The sequence below is a fragment of the Lepidochelys olivacea genome (assembly GCF_965140295.1).
Source record: "Lepidochelys olivacea isolate rLepOli2 genome assembly, chromosome: 7".
Classification (NCBI taxonomy): domain Eukaryota; kingdom Metazoa; phylum Chordata; order Testudines; family Cheloniidae; genus Lepidochelys; species Lepidochelys olivacea.
Window position 1 is genome coordinate 120,823,114 of NC_140417.1, and position 12,045 is coordinate 120,835,158.

The following is a 12,045-nucleotide window of genomic DNA, read 5'->3' on the forward strand; positions in this document are numbered from 1 at the left end:
CTAGGGGGGAGGGGGAGACTCTCCCCTTTCCTGACCGTGCCCCCCCCCAACTAGGGGGGAGGGGGAGACTCTCCCCTTTCCTGACCGTGCCCCCCCCCAACTAGGGGGGAGGGGGAGACTCTCCCCTTTCCTGACCGTGCCCCCCCAGTTGGCCCCTCCCTGACAGCCACGTGGGCAGGGGATGGGAGTTCCCTTTCCTCCCAGCTCCTTGCCTGGTAGGTTGAGGCAGGGTGTGGGTGGGTTCACCTCCATCCCCTGAGGGAGGGCACACGCTGTGATGGGAGAGTAGGGGGTTGTAAGTTTTATGGGGCTGTTTAGCTGGAGCGGGGGGTTGTGCCAGAAGCTCTGGCCCTGTACTTTGTTTCTGAAGCAGAGGGGTTTCTAGACTAGCACTTGGTGCATTGGGGTCTCAGCAAGGTGTGATGTCATTGCGTCCTATGGGTTTGGCACCTTACGGGGTTTAAGTAATGGACTAGACTTGCTTTTTCTGCTCCCCCACTCGCTGCATCAGGGATCCTGTTGTAATGCTACTATTTTTTATATGCCACAAAAAGTGTCAGGTGCTTCACACACAAAGAAGATAGGCTGGCTGTCCTGAAGGGCTTACCATTCAAACAGACAACTCCTGAACCAGTGGGTCTCAAACTATTGTATTGGTGACCCCTTTCACACAGCAAGCCTCTGAGTGCACCCCCCCCCAAATTAAAAACACTTTTTATATATTTAACACCATTATAAATGGTGGAGGCAAAGCGGGGTTTGGGGTGGAGGCTGACCCCCCCATGTAAAACTGTGTGACCCCCTGAGGGGCCCTGACCCCCAGTTTTAGAACCCCTGTCCCAGACAATGGGTAGGATGCAAGGGGAGGCAGGATGGACTTGGGCTGAGACACTGGATTGGGACTTGAGAGAGCTGGATTCCCTCCTCTGCCTCCCACCTCGGTCACTTCCTGTGTGCCATTGGGCAAACTGTGTAGCATTTTTCAGAGTAGCAGCCGTGTTAGTCTGTATCCGCAAAAAGAAAAGGAGGACTTGTGGCACCTTAGAGACTAACAAATTTATTTGAGCATAAGCTTTCGTGAGCTACAGCTCATTTCATCAGATGCATTTGATTCTCAGATGGGCCAAGCACCTCTAGTTGCTATTGGCTTAGATTGGGCATTCTGGATACTCAGGACCTCCAAAAATCAGACCCTTCATCTGTCTGTGCCTCAGTTCTCAGTCTAAAATGGGGAAGATGATGCATTCCTATCTCACGGGGTGGGCGTAGGGGATGAATATAAATTCATGCATGTCCATGAGGTACAGTACTAAGATATTACAGTGATTATATTAGTTTATAACCACTTAGGGCTTGTCTACACTTGAAATACTTCAGTGGCGCAGCTGCTATAGTGCTTCAGTGTAGACACTATCTATGCTGACGAGAGGGATTCTCCTGTCGGTGTAAGTAATCCTACTCCCTGAGAGGCGGTAGCTAGGTTGATGGAAGAATTCACAGGGGTATAAGCTGGCCATTCAGGGATGTGGATTTTTCATACCTCTGAGCTATTTAGCTAACCCGACCTAATTTTATAGTGTAGACCAGGCCTCAGATAGAAAAGCAGCTTGAGCAGTACTGTCAACAACTTCTTGTTAGTTACGGTTTTGTTTTGTTTTTTGTCTCTCATCTGTTTTATTCTCTACTATGGGAAGGGCTAAGACTTATAATACACTTGAAAGAAGTATTATTTAAGGAGGTTCTTAGAAAATGATAACGTGGTGGGGCACATTAGGAAGAAGATTTCATGGAATAAGGTACAACTAATATGGGAGAAGGGCATAGTGACGACTGGGGAAGTGGAATAAAAAGAAACAAGGGCAGAGAGGTAGGTAGGAGGTGAACTTGGCATGAAACTATTTGTGGAGGAGTGGTAAACCTTTCAATTCCAGAAAGCTGCTGACATTGCATAATTAGTGATAAGAATATTAGTTGTATTGCTGTAGTACTCGGGAACCCCTGGCATGGACTGGTGTCGTATAGTGCCAGATGCTGCCCCAACAAAGAGCTTATAATCTAAATATTATCACAGTGTCATACATGACCTAAGGTTCTATTACCAGTCCAGAATTCTTTGCTATGAATAGCACTGACAGAATAAGGGACCTCCCAAATATTTCTGATTTTAGAAGAGATGGATGGTAACACTGATCTCCTTTGTTCAAGGAGAATATTGGGTTTTGTAGTTTCTCTCTGTGTTGACTCCTTCCCAATACAGTTGGCAGGTACCAGAGCTGTGCTGCCCACTTATGGATGTGAGGTAGTGATAAAATGACAACAGCCATCCAGACTAGTCTCTGTTTTCCCACCACACCTGGATTCTGGTTGGCCAGTCACAGCTACCAGGTTCATTTGGAAGTTGCATGAAGATGGTTTGGAATTAAAACCGAGTGAGAAAGAAACTGTTATGGCTGAATATTTTTTTTAAAAATTGATTTTCCTGGGTTCTCAACATTTCCCACCTTAAATTATGAAATCTCAGGATTTTAAAAGTCCAGTTTTCCCTCAGGCTGAATAATAGCAAAGTCAGTTTGGTTTTAAAAATAAAAGTTGGATTTTTTTAAAAAGCATTTCTAGTGGCATTCAGTTATGTAAAAGCTTACTTTTTACAAAGACTCAGATTTGGCTCCAAACCAAGATTAACATCCTTTGAACCAGTCCACTGACAGGACATCAAAACAAGTGGAAAGTAAAAGCACAAGTTTTATCCTCAAAAAGAAAAGTAGTACTTGTGGCACCTTAGAGACTAACCAATTTATTTGAGCATGAGCTTTCGTGAGCTACAGCTCACTTCACGAAAGCTCATGCTCAAATAAATTGGTTAGTCTCTAAGGTGCCACAAGTACTCCTTTTCTTTTTGCGAATACAGACTAACACGGCTGTTACTCTGAAACAAGTTTTATCCTGTAGCCTAAAACCAGTCCATCTTCCATTTTCTTCAACAGAAGTTGGATTAAGCCCAAAAGCTTGTGTCAGAAGTAGGTGGGTCAAGCCCAAAGACAGAAACTTTTCTAGAGTTGCTTGAGGGTGAATGTAGTTGTGAGGATGGTCTGTTGGATAGAGCAGGGGTTAGGGAATTGGGACTCTTGTGTCCTGTGACTGACTAACTTCGTAAACAATTCACTTTACCCTTCTGTGCATCAGTTTATCCCTATGTAATATGGGTGTCATGGAATTGGAACTGCTCTGTAATAATTTATGAATATTGTATGTTGACCTGGTTCTAAGTCATTTATTCTATGAATATTTTGGTGTAGTTTAATATGGGTTGTAAGTAAAGACCAGCAGAGAGTGAAGAAATGGCTCAAGATAAATTACTTCTCTACAGATACTTGAGGGATGTTATGAGATAATACCAGGTCAGGAAAAGGTCCACACATACAGGAGATCAGAAGGTTTAAAAAAGGAACACATTCTGAAAAGAGAGGTAGGAGGAGAGGAGCATTTTGGGGCAACCAAACTAACATAGGCACCTTCTGGGATTTCTGAAAAAGTTAGGCCTTCCAAGGTTACCATCAGTGGATGGTAAGCCTTTAAGTCAGAGAGAAATAAGTGTAGATTGTTTTAAAACCTTTTTTTCCTCTAAATGCATTGTTCCTACTGTTTAAAATAAACAATACTTTGGTTTTAAGAAGGCTGTCTGATCACAATGTATTACCGGTCACAGACTCCTGAAGGAAAGAAGTACTGCGGGTACTTAAATTCAGTCAGATGTACAAAATAAGAAGGAGGTGATGCAAAAGGTCCTGTAGCCCAGGGCCTGGTCTATGAGTGGGGAGAATTGCACAGTTCCAGCCAAGGACAGGTAAAGGCACAAGACCTGAGACCTGGTACACTCAGAGACCAGAAGCATGGGAAGGCAGAGGTGCAGCCAGCCCCGTAACCATGTCAATAGATAGAGAATTACACGTTATATAAAGCCCCAAATGTGCTTTAGACTGGTATGTAGACAAACTCCCTGCTTCCAAGTTCTAGAAGATCTACAGATCACATAAACAATGAAGTATGTGGTAAAGAGATGCCATAAAGACTCGGTGATTGAGCAATAAGGTTTGACATATTGTAGTTCCACTTTTTTCTTTTTCTTAATGTTTGTAAAGCAATTTCAGATCCTCAGATGAAAGGTTTTTTTAGTCATAGAAGATTAGGGTTGGAATCTCAGGGGATCATCTAGTCCAACCCTCTGCTCAAAGCAGGGCCAACACCAACCAAATCATCCCAGCCAGGGCTTTGTCAAGCCGGGCCTTAAAAACCTCTAAGGACAGAGATTCCACTACCCTAAGTCACCCATTCCAATGCTTCACCACCCTCCTAGTGAAACAGTGTTTCCTAATATCCAACCTAGATCTCCCCCACTGCAACTTGAAACCATTGCTCCTTGTTCTGTCATCTGCCACCACTGAGAACAGTCGAGCTCCATCCTCTTTGGAATCCTCTCTTCTGCAGATTAAATAAGCCCAGTTCACTCAGCCTCTCCTCGTAAGTCATGTGTCCCAGCCCCCTGATCATTTTCATTGCCCTCCACTGGACTCTCTCCAATTTGTCCACATACTTTCTACAGTGGGGGACCCAAAACTGAACGCAATACTTCAGATGTGGTCTCACCAGTGCCAAATAGAGAGGAATAATCACTTCCCTCGATCTGCTGGCAGTGCTCCTACTAATGCAGCCCAATATGCTGTTCGCCTTCTTGGCAACAAGGGCACACTGTTGACTTGTATCCAGCTTCTCGTCCACAGTAATCCCCAAGTCCTTTTCTGCAGAACTGCTGCTTAGCCAGTCGGTCCCCAGCCTGTAGCAGTGCATGGGATTCTTCCGTCCTAAGTGCAGAACTCTGCACTTGTCCTTGTTGAACCTCATTAGATTTCTTTTGGCCCAATTCTCAAATTTGTCTAGGTCACTCTAGGCCCTATCCCTACCCTCCAGTGTATCTACCTTTCCCCCCAGCTTAGTGTTATCCACGAACTTGCTGAGAGTGCAATCTATCCCATCATCCAGATCATTAGTAAAGATGCTGAACAAAACCGGCCCCAGGACTGAACCCTGGGCCACTCCGCTTGATACCAGCTGCCAACTAGACATCGAGCCGTTGATCATTACCTGTTAGCCAGACAATCTAGCCAGCTTTCTATCCATGTTATAGTCCATTCATCCAATCCATACTTTTTTAACTTGCTGGCAAGAATACTGTGGGAGACCATATCAAAAGCTTTGCTAAAGTTAAGATATATCATGACCACTGCTTTCCTGCATCCACAGAGCCAGTTATTTCGTCATAGAAGGCAATCAGGTTGGTCAGGCATGACTTGCCCTTGGTGAATCCATGTTGACTGTTTCTGATCACCTTCCTCTCCTCCAAGCGCTTCAAAATGGTTTCCTTGAGGACCTGCTCCGTGGTTTTTCCAGGGACTGAGGTGAGTCTGTATTTCCCCGGGTTCTCCTTTCCTTTTTTAAAGATGGGCACTATGTTTGCCTTTTTCCGGTTGTCCGGGACCTCCCCCGAATGCCACAAGTTTTCAAAGATAATGGCCAATGGCTCTGCAGATGCATTAGATCTGGACCCATGGACTTGTGCATGTCCAGCTTTTCTAAATAGTCCTTAACCTGTTCTTTCACCGTTGCGGGCTGCTCACCTCTTCTCCATACTGTGTTGCCCAGGGCAGCAGTCTGGGAGCTGACCTTGTCTGTGAAGATCATGGCAAAAAAAACATTGAGTACCTCCGCTTTTTCCACATCATCTGTGACTAGGTTGCCTCCCCCATTCATTAAGGGTCTCACACTTTCCCTGACCTTTTTCTTGTTGCTAACATACCTGTAGAAACCCTTCTTGTTACCTTTCACATCCCTTGCTAGCTGCAACTCCCATTGTGTTTTGGCCTTCCTGATTACACCCCTGCATGCTCGAGCAATATCTTTATACTCCTCCCTACTCATCTGACCAAGTCATGGAAAGTCTGAGAGACAAGTTTCTCTTCCCTTATTTCTGCTACAACAGAGTAATATCTTGCCAGCCAATCCTAAAAATATACACTATAATATGAAGGTTAAGTGACAGTAGCAAATCCTTCCCTATTTGTACTGATTTCCTGGTCTGGATTAGGGTATGTGGAACTTAATCTGTTTTTGGAGGCAAGAGGTTTTTAGCAACTGTAAATGCTTCCAAATGCTAGAGATGAAAAGTAAAAGTGACCGATAGGTAAATTATAATTCCTCCTTCACCAATTTACTTCAGTAGCCTTTGAAAGTTATTTCACTGAAGCAGAATTAATGTCAAGTCTTGCAAAAAGAAAACTATTTCACTTCTGCATTGAGTACATTGACCTAGAAATATCTTTCACTCCTGATCCATCACTAAAACCCTAATTCCACTGCCACCGCCTTTGTTTCTGACTCTGAAGTCTCTCTCCTACTTTCTTATTCTAAAGCTTGAACTCTGTTTGCCCCCTTGACCTCATCCATTCTCACTTCCCACTGTCCCTAGTTCCCCCTTTAATACTCCCCTTTAACTGCTCTCTCCTCTGCTTCATTTTGTGCTCCCTGCATCAAGTTTAAACTAAAATATTCTGCAAACTAACATGACCCTCTAACTGCTGCTCTATTTCCTCTCTTACCTTTCCAAAATCCTTAACTGTGTAGTGTATTTTTTTTTTTTTTTTTTTTAGTTTTGCTGTCTTGATTTCCTGTCCACCACTCTTTGGGTGATCTCTTCCAATCTGTCTAAGGTTTTCCATTGCCTCCACTCCACTGAAACTGCCCTGGCTAAGGTCACCAATTTTACTAGCTTCTAGCTAACTCTAAGGGATACATCTAGTCTCCTCCTCCTGTATCTGTTTGCCACCTTTGACACTTAATCACTGTGTGACACCTTTTCTTGTTTTTTCTCAAGCCATACTGACTCTTCCTTCATGGCTTCCCCATTCTCAGAGTCCATTTATTCCTCTACCCTGGCCAGTTGCTTCAGCTACCATCTTTATGAGGTAACTCCTAATTCTTCTCTTTAACACACCCAACCCTTTCTTGAATCTCTAGCTGCCCCTCCAACATCTCTTCTTGGTGTCAGCTGCCATCTCCAAAATTATTTCCATTGATCTCTCCAATATCTATCTTGTCTGTGTCATTTGACTTTTTTCTTTACCCTTGTCCATGAGCTACTCTTATCTCACTTTGATTACCGAAACCATCTGTCTGACCTCCTTGCTTCTCACTTCTTCCCATTGCATCATCTGCCTCTTCCCCTGCTCTGACCATGTCACCCTCTCTTTGAATTCCTCCATTCACTCACTGTCTCTTATCACATCAATCTCAGCCTATTCCAGCTCACGAAGAGGCTTTTATGTAATACTTCCTTCACCTGCGTCTCTACTGTCATTACGTTCTCTTTTCTGCTTCCTTGCTATGCTCATCTCAAGCTCTGCATTTTACTCCTTCCTTTGAGGCCTATTCCCTGCTCTCAACTTCACACTCTTTACCATGCTGCTTCCTGCTCCTGGGCTCTAGTTTTATTTGCATAACAAGTGCCAACAGTGTGCTAGGCATTTGTTTACCAGTCCTAAATAACACACTTCTTTGTCTTGTTTTTGACTTGCTAGTCCCATACAGCAAAGAATGTGAGGAGTTTCTAGAATCATCTGAGAGAGAGTGCACACAAACCCAGGTCAGTAACGGTGATCTGAATATAAGAAAATAAATGGATTTGTACCCTCTTTAGTTTCTTTAATGTACAAGGAAGGCCTGAGAGGCTGTTTTTCTGCACCCACCCACCCAAAAAAGTCACAAATGTCAATTCATATTTTCCCATTTCTTGCTGGAAGTCTTGAATGACTCAGCAGTGTTTATGCAGACCTCTCAGCTGTTAATTGAAGGAGTGTGGTTGCTAAATCTAGGGTAGAAAGAAGCCCTCATTTCGGTCGGTGTGTGTGGGGGAACCTTTCATGGCTCGTTCATAAAGAATCCATAGAAAGGCACAAACCTATGTTTTTCATCCTTGCTTGCTGTCATTAAGTCTCTGTATAATGGAAATAATTCAGGAATTTATGGGGCAGATAAGAAGAAAGCATAATGCTGGAGGTCAGTATCTGAAAGAACAAGTTCCAGGGCTGTCATTACATTGTTAATCTGAATCAATATTCTGGCTCATAACAATGACCTTGAAACAAACCATTGCATGGCTCCTTGTTTGCTTCTGATGGATTTATATAGGGTTGTTTTTTAATCCGGGGAAACTGCTATGGAATTATTTGGTATTTGTGCTGTGAAAACTTAAATACACAAAACACATTTATTATTATTTAATTTGTAACCCTTCTGCCAGTTAGAGTTGGCAGCAAGTAGGGCCGGGTTCAATATCTAGGGGTTCCTTTTCAACATACAACACAAAACTGGCTCGAGCCCGCACATAGTGACCTGGCACAATTACACACCACCCATTGCATGCCTCTAAGAGGCAGTACTTCCCCTCTTGCAAACACAGAGTCTGAGTGTAGAATAGAAAATTTTAATAAAAAGGGGGGAAGTAACCTGGCATTAACTTGGGAAAATGCTACAGGCAGGATTCATAAGCATGAAACTGTGAGCAAAACACCCACCCCAGAGTATGTTGGACAGTGTTCTTTTGCCTCAGGTTTTTAAGTCCAACAACCAAAAGCTCCTTTAATGTGCCCCTTCCTTCTCCCTCCACCGCACAGTTGTTGTCCATGGTCAGTGAAGACCCAGAGGTGCATCTGTGTGAGTTCACCTTCCAACCTGGGGGGTGGGGAGAAGGCACTTTGCTTGCTTCACTGTCCAGGCACTCGCTCTGGCATCAGCCACTCTTCCAGCTGCTCACCACACTGCATGCTCTGGAATGTCTTAAGGTCCCACTGTGTAACACAGCTGTCAGTGATTTCTGCTGTTAATGGGGAAACCTCACTGCTAGTGCAGAATGGGCAGCCTCTTGCATCAGACACGCTGCCCAAAGCAAGTCTAATGCTTAGACCTGGTTATCATGGTCTTCAGCTCTATTGGTCTGCACCAAAAGACTCAACTGAGTCTTAATCCACTCTGTTATTACACAGTGGAGAGAGGAAGGGTCAAATGATGTCTAGGATCCTTAGGCAGAGCCCACACCACCAGGTACAAATACTTGTCCCCACTACACTTGTGTCTCAACTCCACTGTTCTTTGGCACTCTTGTCGCCTGTCTAGCAAGTGCAGTTTAGTTGAGGGTGAGTCCCTCAATCAGGGCATGCCAAGCACAGTTCTTATGCCCTTGATTCACACAACAAGGATAACAACCCTTTATTATAAGGATTTACAAAGTAACAAGCCTTGTAGATAGGGAGGAAGTGATAGAGGTGGTATATCTTGAATTCAGTAAGCCTTTTGATACTGTCTCTCATAAAAAAAAAAAAAAAAAGTAGGGAAGTATAACCTAGATGGAGCTACTATAAGGTGGGTGCAGAAGTGATTACAAAACTTTTTCCAGAGTGTAGTTATCAGTGGTTCATGGTCAAGCTGGAAGCACATATCGAGTGGGGTTCCTGCAGGGATCAGTTCTGGGTCCAGTTCTGTTCAATGTTTTCATCAGTGATTTAGATAATGGCATAGAGAGTACACTTATAAAGTTTGCGGGCGATAGCAAGCTGGAGGGGTTGAAAGCGTGTCATAAATATAAAGGGAAGGGTAAACACCTTTAAAATCCCTCCTGGCCAGAGGAAAAACCCTTTCACCTGTAAAGGGTTAAGAAGCTAGGATAACCTCTCTGGCACCTGACCAAAATGACCAATGAGGAGACCAGATACTTTCAAAAGCTGGGGGGAGGGAAAAACAAAGCCTCTCTTTCTGTCTGTGTGATGCTTTTGCCGGGGACAGAACAGGAATGGAATCTTAGAACTTAGTAAGTAATATAGCTAGGTATGCATTAGATTCTGATTTCTTTAAATGGCTGAGAAAATAAGCTGTGCTGAATGGAATGGATATTCCTGTTTTTGTGTCTTTTTGTAACTTAAGGTTTTGCCTAGAGGGATTCTCTATGTTTTGAATCTAATTACCCTGTAAGGTATTTACCATCCTGATTTTACAGAGGTGATTCTTTTTACTTCTATTAAAATTCTTCTTTTCAGAAACTGAATGCTTTTTCATCGTTCTTAAGATCCAAGGGTTTGGGTCTGTGGTCACCTATGCAAATTGGTGAGGATTTTTATCAAACCTTCCCTAGGAAAGGGGGTGTAAGAATTGGGAGGATTTTGGGGGGAAAGACATTTCCAAACGGACTCGTTCCCAGTAACCGGTGTTGGACATTTAGTGGTGGCAGCGAAAGTCCAAGGGCAAAAGGTAAAATAGCTTGTACCTTGGGGAAGTTTTAACCTAAGCTGGTAAAAGTAATCTTAGGAGGTTTTCATGCAGGTTCCCACTGTACCCTAGAGTTCAGAGCGGGGAAGGAACCTTGACAAAGCGCTTTGGAGGATAGGATTAAAATTCAAAATGATCTGGACAAACTGGAGAAATGGTCTGAAGTAAATAGGATAAAATTCAATAAGGACAAATGCAAAGTACTCCAGTTAGGAAGGAACAATCAGTTGCGCACATACAAAATGGGAAATGACTGCCTAGGAAGGAGTACTGTGAGAAGGGATCTGGGCGTCATAGTGGATCATAAACTAAATATGAGTCAACAGTGTAAACACTGTTACAAAAAAAGCAAACATAATTCTGGAATGTATTAGCAGGAATGTTGTAAGCAAGACACAAGAAGTAATTCTTCCGCTCTACTCTGTGCAGATTAGGCCTCAACTGGAGTATTGTGTCTAGTTCTGGGTGCCACAATTCAGGAAAGATGTGAACAAATTGGAGAAAATCCAGAGAAGAGCAACAAAAATTATTAAAGGTCTACAAAACATGACCTATGAGGGAAGATTGAAAGAATTGTGTTTGTTTAGTCTGCAGAAGAGAAGACCGAGGGGAGATATAACTGTTTTTAAGTACATCAAATGTTGTTACCAGGGGGAGGGAGAAAAATTGTTTTCCTTATCCTCTGAGGATAGGACAAGAAGCAGTGGGCTTAACTTGCAGCAAGGCCCCTTTTAGGTTGGACATTAGGAAAAACTTTCTAACTGTCAGGGTGATTAAGCACTGGAATAAATTGCCTAGGGAGGTTGTGGAATCTCCATTGTTGGAGATTTTTAGGAGCAGGTTAGACAAACACCTGTCAGGGATGGTCTAGTTAATACTTAGCCCCGCCATGAGTGCAGGGGACTGGACTAGATGACCTCTGGAAGTCCCTTCCATTCCTAGGAATCTATGATTAGCCTTGCCCCCAATAACAAGGTGAGTTGTGATCCAACACCAGCAAAAAATGATCATTTGAACAAAGCATTGCCCTCATGCTGCATGCCTAGGCAGAATGGGTGTATCCATGCAAACAAGGTGGGTTCATGACGTCGTCTCCCTCAGCTCATCAGTAAATATCAGGGGAGAGCTCAAATGCATACAAATTGATTGATTGTATTATTGTAGTGTCTAATTGCCCTAGTCGTGGGCTCGGACCTTATTGTGCTAGGTGCTGTAAATACACGTAACAAAAAGACAGTCTCTGCCCCAAGAGTTTACAGTCCAAGCATAAGACAAGAGGCAGCAAATTGATGCAGACTGATAGAGTACAAGGTAGTGATCTCAACACACCAGCAGCCTAGGGTCTTAGTTGGTATTTTCTGCAGAATTTTAGATTGTTTAATAACATTACTAGCCCTTCTGTCTGTGAATAAATCCTTCTCAATGTGAAACTGATGTAGGGCTGCCTTGTAGGATCTGCAGACAGCTGGCTGCCTTCATCTCAGTTGGATGTTAAACTTTGAGGCTGAATGACAAATAAAATGTCAACATTACTAAATTATCAGCATACCTAGAAACCTTTAGATGATGCACTTTATCCAGTTGGTTTTATTTGAAATTAAATATCATTGAATAAAGTTGGAAAATTTTAAAGATGCAAATCCTTGAAGGTCTGTCAAATATTTGATTTTTATTCAA

The 12,045-nt window shown here is 43.2% G+C and overlaps 1 protein-coding gene across 3 annotated transcripts in view; it reads left to right on the forward strand.

Moving 5' to 3' along the window:
- STN1 (STN1 subunit of CST complex) overlaps nt 1–12,045 on the forward strand; it is a 66,744-nt gene that overhangs the window by 486 nt on the left and 54,213 nt on the right. For all 3 annotated transcript variants that reach the window (XM_084634687.1, XM_084634688.1, XM_084634686.1), the window contains exons 2-3: nt 5,299–5,453; nt 7,629–7,693. The gene's annotated coding sequence lies outside the window, so the exon portion shown is untranslated. The remainder of the gene's footprint in view (nt 1–5,298; nt 5,454–7,628; nt 7,694–12,045) is intronic.